At 45.8% G+C, this 10,001-nt stretch overlaps 1 pseudogene; it reads right to left on the bottom strand.

Moving 5' to 3' along the window:
- Positions 1-7,834: 7,834 nt before the first annotated feature.
- LOC118714197 lies at positions 7,835-9,512 on the bottom strand (annotated as a pseudogene).
- Positions 9,513-10,001: the final 489 nt, after the last annotated feature.

Here is a 10,001-nt window from a genome sequence, read left to right as displayed (position 1 = left end):
CCTCGCACTCCCTGATGTCTGTCTGAAATGCAGAATCTCAGGGTGGGGCCGCAGTCCTGCTAACCCGAATCTGCATTTTAAGAAGATTCCCAAGAGAATTATTGCATGGGCACATTGGCAGAAATCAAAAATACACCCTCTTCTGAAATATAGTCTGGAGACAAGGTTCTCTGGGGAAGTCTTAACTGAGTAAGCGATCCCTGTATTGACTGCAGAATGTAGGCCTTCTGTGAAGGAATCTACCTGCCTGGTTAGGGACCAGGGAAGGGGATGGACAAGTAGATGAGTTACAGTCGGGTTTGCGCAGTGGAGAATGTATGTGCAGGGCCCAGAGGGGACTGTCACAGCCCAGAGCCTGGAGCAGCTTTTAAGGGGGGCTGATGCAGGAGCCAAAAGGAGGAGGACGTGGACTTTTTCAAGTGGAGGCATAGCCGAGACATCAATCTGCAAGGTGTTTAAAAAACCCCAAGTAGAGGGAAGCATGGGTGAGGGTGGGAATTGAGGCTGGAAGAGGTAGGGCCAGAGGCCGGGGGTCTTTTTGTTCTAAGGGGTCTGGCCTTATACTAGAACTTGGTGGGGAAGTGATATCAGTGAGATTTTAATCATGACAGTGACTGTTCACACTTATTGGCCATTTAGTAAAAGCCAGACCCCGTGTGAACAGTTTGCTAGTTCATCCCATTTAAGTGAGGTGGTTTCTAAGTGTGTTCATGTTACAGTTGAAGGGGTGGGGGGCAGAGGGCGGGTAGCCCCAGGTCTCATTCTGCCAGGTGGCTCTCTGCAGCTGCAGAGACTGCTGCGTTTCTGTTAGAAGGTGGGTGGGCTCTAGCAGGGTGAGCAGAGGGGTCTCCAGGGCTCCAGCTGATTGGAAGTGGAGGGTGGGTGAGTCCACCAAAGAAGACTGGGTGGCATCCAGATTTCCGGCTTGTTATTTAATTATGGAACGTTTCCATACACAAAGCCAAAGGACATAATATAACCAACACCCACCTGAGACAGTTACCAAATTTTGCTACATTTTCTTTAACTGTTCATCCCCCTTTAAATTTTTTAGAAGAAGGGAGAGGGATAGAGAGAAGCATCAGTGAAAGAGAATCATCGATGGGCTGCCTCCTGCACACCCCTTACTGGGGATCTAGCCCACAACCAAGGTACATGCCCCTGACCAGAATCAAACCCAGGGCCACACTATCCACTGAGTCAAACCGGTTAGGCTGCCCCTACATTTTTGAGCGCATTTTTCTACAGAGCCACAGTACCTTATCACAGCTAAGATAAACAAGAATTTATTCAGTACCCAGTCTATAATCGGATTTCCCCCATTTCCTCAGAAACACCTTTTTACAATTGGTCCGTTTGAATAATCGGCAAACAGTGTCAGCACTTTGTCTCTCTTTTTTTTTTTTTTAATGTAATTATGACTCATTTATTTATTTATTTATTTATTATATATTTTATTGATTTTTTACAGAGAGGAAGGGAGAGAGAGAACTAGAAACGTTGATGAGAGAGAAACATCGACCAGCTGCTTCTTGCACACCCCCGACCGGGGATGTGCCCTCCCTTGACCGGAATCGAACCTGGGACCTTTCAGTCCGCAGACTGACGCTCTACCACTGAGCCAAACCAGTTTCGGCAGCACTTCGTCTCTTAAGTCTTGTTCTAGAGCAGTGTTTCCCAAACTTTTGACATATGTGTACCCCTTCTATAATTTTTTGTGACGCTGAGTACCTCTTGTACCCATGAGAACATAGGATTAGGCGCAGCTAAGCACGGTGCAGTGCATATCCCCACCAAACTCCGGTGCAACACGTACCCCCACCAAACTCTTCCCGTACCCCTGGGGGTACACGTACCACACTTTGGGAAACACTGTTCTAGAGCATTCCTGTCCCCACATCTTGAACTCATTGCAGAAATGATGAGGGTCAATTGGGTGGGTCGGTTCAGTTGTATTCTACCTATCCCTCTCTCTTCTGGTCAAACCTGACCCTGCAGCCCATCCCAGTGCACGTCAATAGCAAGTTACAGGGTATCTTACCCCATCTCTGACGCTGTCAGGTGGGGAAAAGAGATGAAGCCCTGAAAGGGTATCTCTACTGTAATTCCTTGATTAGATATTTTAATAAACTAGAGGTCTGATGCCTGAAATTTGCGCAAGAGCAGGCCTTCCTTTCCCCTGCTGCGGGCATCAGCTTCCTTTGCAGCACCCTTTGTCTGGAAGGACGTCCAGAAGGATGTTTGGCCTAATTAGCATATTACACTTTTATTATTATAGATCAGAGGTAGGTATTTAAAGTGTATCTGTGGGCCCCTAGCCACTCTGGCTCAGTGGATGGAATGTCGGCCTGTGGACTGAAGGGTCTCAGGTTTAGTTTTCGTCAAGGGCACATGCCTAGGTTATGGGCTCAATCCCCAGTAGGAGGCTTGCAGGAGGCAGCCCATCAATGATTCTCTTCATTGATGTTTCTATCCCTCTCCCTTCCTCTCTGAAACCAATAAAAATATATTGAAAAAGTAAAATACATCTGTGGGACCAGTACTAAGGCAAAGAACCCTCCTTCTTAGAGTCTGCCTTGTTACCCACATGACACTTGGCTGTGCCAAGGGGAGGGCTGGGAAAGCAAAAGCCACGGGGAGCCGAAACCGGTTTGGCTCAGTGGATAGAGCGTCGGCCTGCGGACTGAAGGGTCCCAGGTTTGATTCCTGTCAAGGACATGTACCTTGGTTGCGGGCACATCCCCAGTAGAGGGTGTGGAAGAGGCAGCTGATGGATGATTCTCTCTCATTGATGCTTCTAACTCTCTATCCCTCTCTCTTCCTCTCTGTAAAAAATCAATAAAATATATTTTTAAAAAAGAAAGAAAGAAAGCCACGGGGAGCCCCAGAGGGCCGTGCACATGGTAACAAAATACCGTGTGGACGACCCCGTGGAGAACGGGAGATCTTGGGTCCACCCAGTGTGAGGGCCTCCCCCGATGCAGGTCCCCCTGGACCACAACTCACCCTGCATGGAGCACAGTTCTCTAATTCAATACCTTCCCATGTTAGACTGTGGGATACTGTGGCAGAGAGAGGACAAAAGACCACTTGTTACAAGGACTGAGAAAGGGGCCTTTTAGAAAGAGGTGGCAATGGCTTGGAGAAGGAATCATGTGAGAAAGGAGCTCTCCTGTCTCCCTGGGTTTTCTCATGAAGGAAAGTGGGCTCGGCTCTGATTGGATTGAAAGCAGACGCCTCAGCCTTGGGTGCGATGGGAATCAAATCCTCTCTCTTCCCACCTGCTACAAAAGTGCCCTCAGAAATCATAGCTATTTGGGGGACTGGAGTCTCAAGAGACCTTCAGAGTCCAGGTTGAAAACTCCAGTGTTCAAGGAACCCAGCAGGCAGGTTAATAACAGCTGGATGTGGGCAATAGGGAGTGATGGTGACCGGGCATACTCTGAGATTCTGCATTCCACCTGGGGAGGGTACTTCTTGTCCATGGGAATCTGGTCCTGCTGTTGCTGTTCAGATTTTTAAAGAAAAGCCAGACATTGTGTGAAATCCCCCAATTAAAAAAAAAAATTATTGATTGATTTTGGAGAGGAAGGGAGAGAAAGGAGAAACACCAATTTGTTGTTCCACATGTTTATGCATTCATTGGCCAATTCTTTTTTTTTTAAATATGTGCGTGTGTGTGTGTGTGTGTGTGTGTGTGTCTCCCCACTCCCTTCCATTCCCTTCTCTCTCTCTCTCCCCTCTCTCTATCTCTCCCCATATATATATCGTCAAGTGAGGATTAACAAAAACAAAACTGTAGACTTAAGTGAAACCCACTTTTGCGTCACAGATTTTACTACATAACCTTCATGCCCAAAGAAGTGCACTGCAGGAGGCCACTCAGACCCACAGGGCTTTCGTCAGCTGGTGTTGAAGGCAGACCTCCCTCCCTCCCATGAGACTGTGGAAACCCCAGGGTATCTTATTTCATTTGTGTGTTTTTGTTAGTTTTATTTTCACAATTCAAAAGCAGGAGGCTCTAGCCCTAGCCGGTTTGGCTCAGTAGATAGAGCATGGGCCTGTAGACCAAAGGATCCAGAGTTCAATTCCAGTTAAGGGTAAGTACAGTGGTTTCAGGTTCTTCCCCGGTCCGGCCCCTGGTTGGGGCTGGTGCAGGAGGCAACCAATCGATGTGCTTCTCTCACATCGATGTTTCTCTCTGTCTTCCACTCTCTAAAGATCAATGGAAAAATACCCTTGGGTAAGGCTCCAGAAGAGTGATGATTGATTTCTGGCCAGTTTCTCCAGGTGGATGTTGGTGAATCATAAGAAAAGGACATGGCCTATCTGTGCCCTTCTTTGTGTAAAAAATTGATTTTTTACAGAGAGGAAGGGAGAGGGATAAAGAGTTGAAACATTGATGAGAGAGAAACATTGATCAGCTGCCTCCTGCACACTCCCCAGTGGGGATGTGTCCACAACCAAGATATTGCCTCTATCCACCGATCCAAATCGGTTAGGGCTGTGCCCTACTTTTTATTATTCATACAATTTTAACTATTTCCACAGGCTTTTTTTTGTTTTGTTTTTTTGTTGGTTTATTTTGATTCCCCTAAAATCCGGGTCAGTACCATGAAGAGGCTGAGAACAGCTGAGATACAGGAGGATCCTTGTTCTTTAAGACCCAGGGAGTGAGCCAGTGCCCCAAGCACCTCACTCACCTAGCCCAGCCCCAGCCCCAGCCCCAGCCCCAGAGACACGGCAGTTGAGACTTTGAGAAACCAGCTTCTGGGGACTTTGAAAAACCAGATTCTGGAAGAACACTGGCAAAGTGTGTGGCAGAAACGCCTGACTTTTCATATGAAGACAAATAATCTTGTCAGATTGTAGGTCCCCCATCTTGGAAAGGCGGGGGGATATGTGGCAGAAATGGGGCCCTCCACAGGTGGGTTTTTGTTTTTGTTTTAAAGAATGACATTTTTTAAAATTTCTTATTTATTTTTATTTTTTTTAAAGTATATTTTACTGATTTTCTACAGAGAGGAAGAGAGAGGGATAGAGAGTTAGAAATATCCATGATCAGCTGCCTCTTGCACACCCCCTACTGGGGATGTGCCCGCAACCAAGGTACATGCCCTTGACGGGAATTAAACCTAGAACCACAGGCTAATGCTCTATCCACTGAGCCAAACCAGTTTCGGCCACAGGTGGGTTTTGAATGAAGGGAGGGAAGTAAAGCTTGAAAGAATGCCACTTGGCCTGGGAGAATACATAGATGGGCAATGGGAAGAAATCCTCATAAAGCACTTGAGGGGTGTTTTGGAGGAAATAAAGAAAAACTCCATTCTTTTTGCTTTAAATTAATTGATTAGAACCTTAAGACACACATAGTAAAAAAGGTTTTCAATAAATACCTATATTGCCTGTTTAAGATAACTTTAGGTAACTGCCTCAGCCACAGGGACCTCCCCCTGAAGGTTGACACACACATGCACACACTGTGTTCAGTGCACACACAAGGCCTTCTGAGAAGGAAGAGCTCTCCCTGCCCACACTGCACACTCCATGTAGTTGACCAGGTCCACAAGGTCAAGGGAGCATAAACCTTGGCAGAGCCCTAGCAGATTTGGCTCAGTGGATAGAACGGGGGCCTGTGGACTGAAGGGTCCTGGGTTCGATTCTGGTCAAGGGCACATACCAGGTTTGCAGACTCGATCCCTAGTAGGGTGTGTGCAGGAGGCAGCCGATCAATGATTCTCTCTCATCATTGATGTCTCTTTCCCTTCATCTCTGATATTAAAAAACAAAAACCTTGGCAGAAGCTCCCTTGGCTGCTCATAAGAGCTATAGGACTCCCACCTCACCTCTAAGGGAGGATTCTGAGCCTCAGGGCGAGGTGGTGAGGTGGCAGGGGGGCACACCTCCATCCTCCTGTGACAGCAAGCAGGGTGCATTGGATGGTGGGTACTGGGCCGGCTAACTGATCAAAACCCAGTGTGGCCACTTCACTTACTAGCAGGGCAAACCCTGAACCAATTCTCCCAGCCTCCTATTCTCCACCATAAAATTAGACAAAATACTGCCAATCCTCCCCAACTCTTACAATGGGGGCAGCTCTTTTTGGTTGCTGAGAAGTCTGCTGCCCCTCCACTGGCTGCCCCCAAAATAGTCCTGCTCTAGCGCTCTCGCTCGCGCTCTCTCTCTCTCTCTCTCACACACACACACACACACACACACACACACACACACACACTTCTCCTTCCCTGTTCTTTCCGTCAGGGCAATCTTCAGATCTTTCTGAGCTTTGCTTCTCTGATGCTTTTACAAAAATATGTTCCACTGGCCTTCATGTAGGCACCTTTGCTTCTGTCTCTTGTCCCTGTAGAATCTGTGGTCCTCATGCTGGTGGTTTATGGTTTCCATCAGATGCAGGTCAGGGCTCATCAGTTCGGCTTTAACGAGGAGGCCGGTGATCTTGGGCAGTAGCTCTGCCCTTCGGTAGGGCACAGACTGCCCAGGCGGGGAGCGGCTGCTTCCAGGGTGGAGCGCAGCGGAGGTTTGCAGATGTGGGGAAGCAGAAGGCTCCATCTACTCCAGCTTAGAGTTTTCTCCAGATTTCACAGAGCCGTCCTGAGCAGGTCACACGTGGTAAATAGACAAAGGCAGTCAGCGCTGATTGGGCAGCTCTCAGGTCCCTGAGCCTGCTGAGCCAGTCCAGGCAAACTGCAAGAGAAAAAAAGGAAGCCTTACTGGCGAGATGCTAATTTGTATGTCTTTTCCCAGGATGCCCAGCAGTGCTGCTGGTTCTTGTGAAAGACAAATATTTAACACTATCTGTTGGTAAGTAGATGCTCTTGGGAGATCCTTGGAGGAAACATATAATTGATACTGTGAATATAGTTATTTACTAAAACTGGAACTATCACTGTAACTTAAAAATTAACAAATTTTAGGGATTTAAATAACTCAAGTAGCTGCAAAGGGTTTGAGCTGGTCCGGAGGTAGTGAGTTATCACAAATGGTTGTACACAGTCAGTTACAGATTGAAGTCCTCCTTCTATATATGCCTCCCTTCTCACTGCTGCATTTGACTAGCCATTTTGCATAAAAAGGAGACCACTGTATGAGAGAACATCTTTGGCAACGATATATCTGGTAAAGTGTTAAATATCCAAAATATATAAGAAACTCATACAATTTAACCAACAGAAGACAATCCAACTTAAAAATGGGCAAAGAACCTAAATAGACACTTCTTCAAACTGAACATACAGAAAGCCAGGAGACATATGAGAACATACTCAAACTCACTGATCACCAGAGAGATGCAAATTAAAATGACCATGAGGGAACCCTAATACACTGCTGGTGGGAATATAGGCTGGTGCAATCATTATGGAAAACAGTATGGAATTTCCTAAAAAAATTAAATATGGAATTGCCATTTGACCCAGTGATCCCACTTATAGGGATATATCCTAAGAAACCTGAAACACCAATCAGAAAGAATGTGTTCATAGCAGCACATTTTAAAATAGCCAATATCTGGAAACAGACCAAGTGCCCACCAGTAGATTAGTGGATTAAAAAAACCGTGGTACATTTATATCATGGAATAGTATGCAGCAGTAAAAAACAAGAATCGCTTATCCTTTGAGACAGCATGGAGAGTATCAGGCTAAGTGAAATAAGTTAGTCAGGGAAAGACAGGTATCACATGATCTCACTCACATGTGGAATCTAATTAACAAAATATCTCCTCCCATCAACCCAGGAATTTGCCCTGACTGGGAATTAGACCCTCAACTTTTCTTTTTGTTTTAATATATTTTATTGATTTTTTTTTTTTGAGGATAGTAAATCGTTTATTGAGTACACATGATAATGGATGATACACAAGCTTCATATCCATCTATAATTTTATCTGGTACCATAATTCAATTTAGATATATTGCATAGGATGTGCCAACAATCATTAATAACCAAATGAACTCCACGACTCTGCTTGGGTGACCCTTTTAATGATGAACTCCAGGTCACAACACAGTAACTGTCAATTCAACTACACCAAAGTTTCTGAAGACAACGGCAGGTTGTGAGTAAATTTCATATGGAACCTGGCATCACCCTGAAGGAATTCTAGCTTCACACTGTCAGGGTAATTTACCAAGATGGCTTCAGAGCAAACTAACTTTACACAGCACATTTATTCAGCGTCATGATCAGACTATTACATTTAGCAATCAACAGCATGGATGCAAAAAAAAAAAAAAAAATCTACATTAAAACCCTTGGTTGGAATGCTTTACACTTTCCACAGAACAGAAACTAAAATAACCTGTTATACAATTAGTCACAAGTACAGTCCTCGAGTTTTTTTGCCCATTCACATGAGTATTGTCTAACACATGTCTTCTTTGTAGCAGCTAGGCCCTGCCACCACTGTGCTTGGCTGAGTTCACAAGTCTGTTGTAACCTGTAGCTTCCCTGTCACTTCTCTGGCTCTCCTCTCCTGCTAAGCTTTGTTTCCTGGCAGTAATTAAAACCTTCTGCCACTGCCATAGCTACTGCTGCTGCTGGAACCGCCATAGCCACCTTGGTTTCGTGGTTTGGCAAAGTATTGCCCTCCACCACCATAAGGGCCAGAGCTTCTGCCTCCAAAGTTTCCTCCTTTAATGGGCCCAAAATTTGAAGATTGGTTGTTGTAATTGCCAAAATCATTGTATTGTAGCTTCCACCACCTCCAAAATTGCTTCCATCATTACCAAATCCATTATAGCCATCCCCACTGCCACCATATCCACCGCCACCACGGCTGCCACCAAAGCCACCTCGACCACTGAAGTTTCCTCCACGACCAAAGTTGTCATTTCCACCAAAACCACCTCCACGACCACCTCCGAAGTTTTCAGAACCACTTCGACCTCTTTGGCTGGACGAAGCACTAGCAATCTCTTGCTTAGATAGGGCTTTCCTTACTTCACAGTTGTGGCCATTCACAGTATGGTATTTCTGAATGACAATCTTGTCCACAGAGTCATGGTCATCAAAGGTTACAAAAGCAAAGCCCCTCTTTTTGCCACTGCCTCGGTCAGTCATGATTTCAATAACTTCTATTTTCCCATACTGTTCAAAATAATCTCTTAAGTGATGTTCTTCAGTGTCTTCTTTAATACCACCGACAAAAATCTTTTTCACAGTTAAGTGGGCACCAGGTCTTTGAGAATCTTCTCTTGACACAGCCCTCTTTGGTTCCACAACTCTCCCGTCCACCTTGTGTGGCCTTGCGTTCATGGCTGCATCCACCTCCTCCACAGTGGCGTAGGTGACGAACCCAAAGCCTCTGGAGCGCTTGGTGTTCGGCTCTCTCATCACCACACAGTCCGTGAGCGTTCCCCATTGCTCAGAATGGCTCCTCAGACTCTCATCGGTTGTTTCAAAGCTCAAACCTCCAATAAAGAGCTTCCTCAGCTGCTCCGGCTCTTTGGGAGACTCAGACTTAGACATGATGCCTGCAACAGGGGGGATTCAAACGACCGCGGCGTTCAGCAGCAGAAAGGAGTGATCCAAGGAACGTATTTCTATTTTATTGATTTTTTACAGAGAGGAAGAGAGAGGGACAGAGAGTTAGAAACATCGATGAGAGAGAATCATCGATCAACTACCTCTTGCACACTCCCACTGGGGATGTGCCCACAACCAAGGTACATGCCCTTGACCGGAATCAAACCCAGGACCTTTCAGTCCGCAGGCTGACTCTCTATCCACTGAGCCAAACCGGTTTTGGTAAAAACCCTCAGCTTAGAATTCTGTGTTCCCAACTCCAACTGAGCCCCCGGGCCAGGATGAAAATCTAATATTTGATGATACAACACAAACAAAATTAGGAGAAATTTCAAAGTTGGCAAATGCTATCAAAATTTGAAGATAGAGAAAACATTTTGCAGGAAGAAAAACCAAGTCCAAGACAAGAGTCTGCAACTAGAGGAGAAGGCAGAGAAAGGCAGAGCATCTCTTGG

The sequence above is a fragment of the Pipistrellus kuhlii genome, unplaced genomic scaffold (assembly GCF_014108245.1).
Source record: "Pipistrellus kuhlii isolate mPipKuh1 unplaced genomic scaffold, mPipKuh1.p scaffold_m20_p_10, whole genome shotgun sequence".
Taxonomy (NCBI): domain Eukaryota; kingdom Metazoa; phylum Chordata; class Mammalia; order Chiroptera; family Vespertilionidae; genus Pipistrellus; species Pipistrellus kuhlii.
Note: the sequence above shows the minus strand (reverse complement) of the source record. Positions and strands in the feature narration are given on the sequence as shown.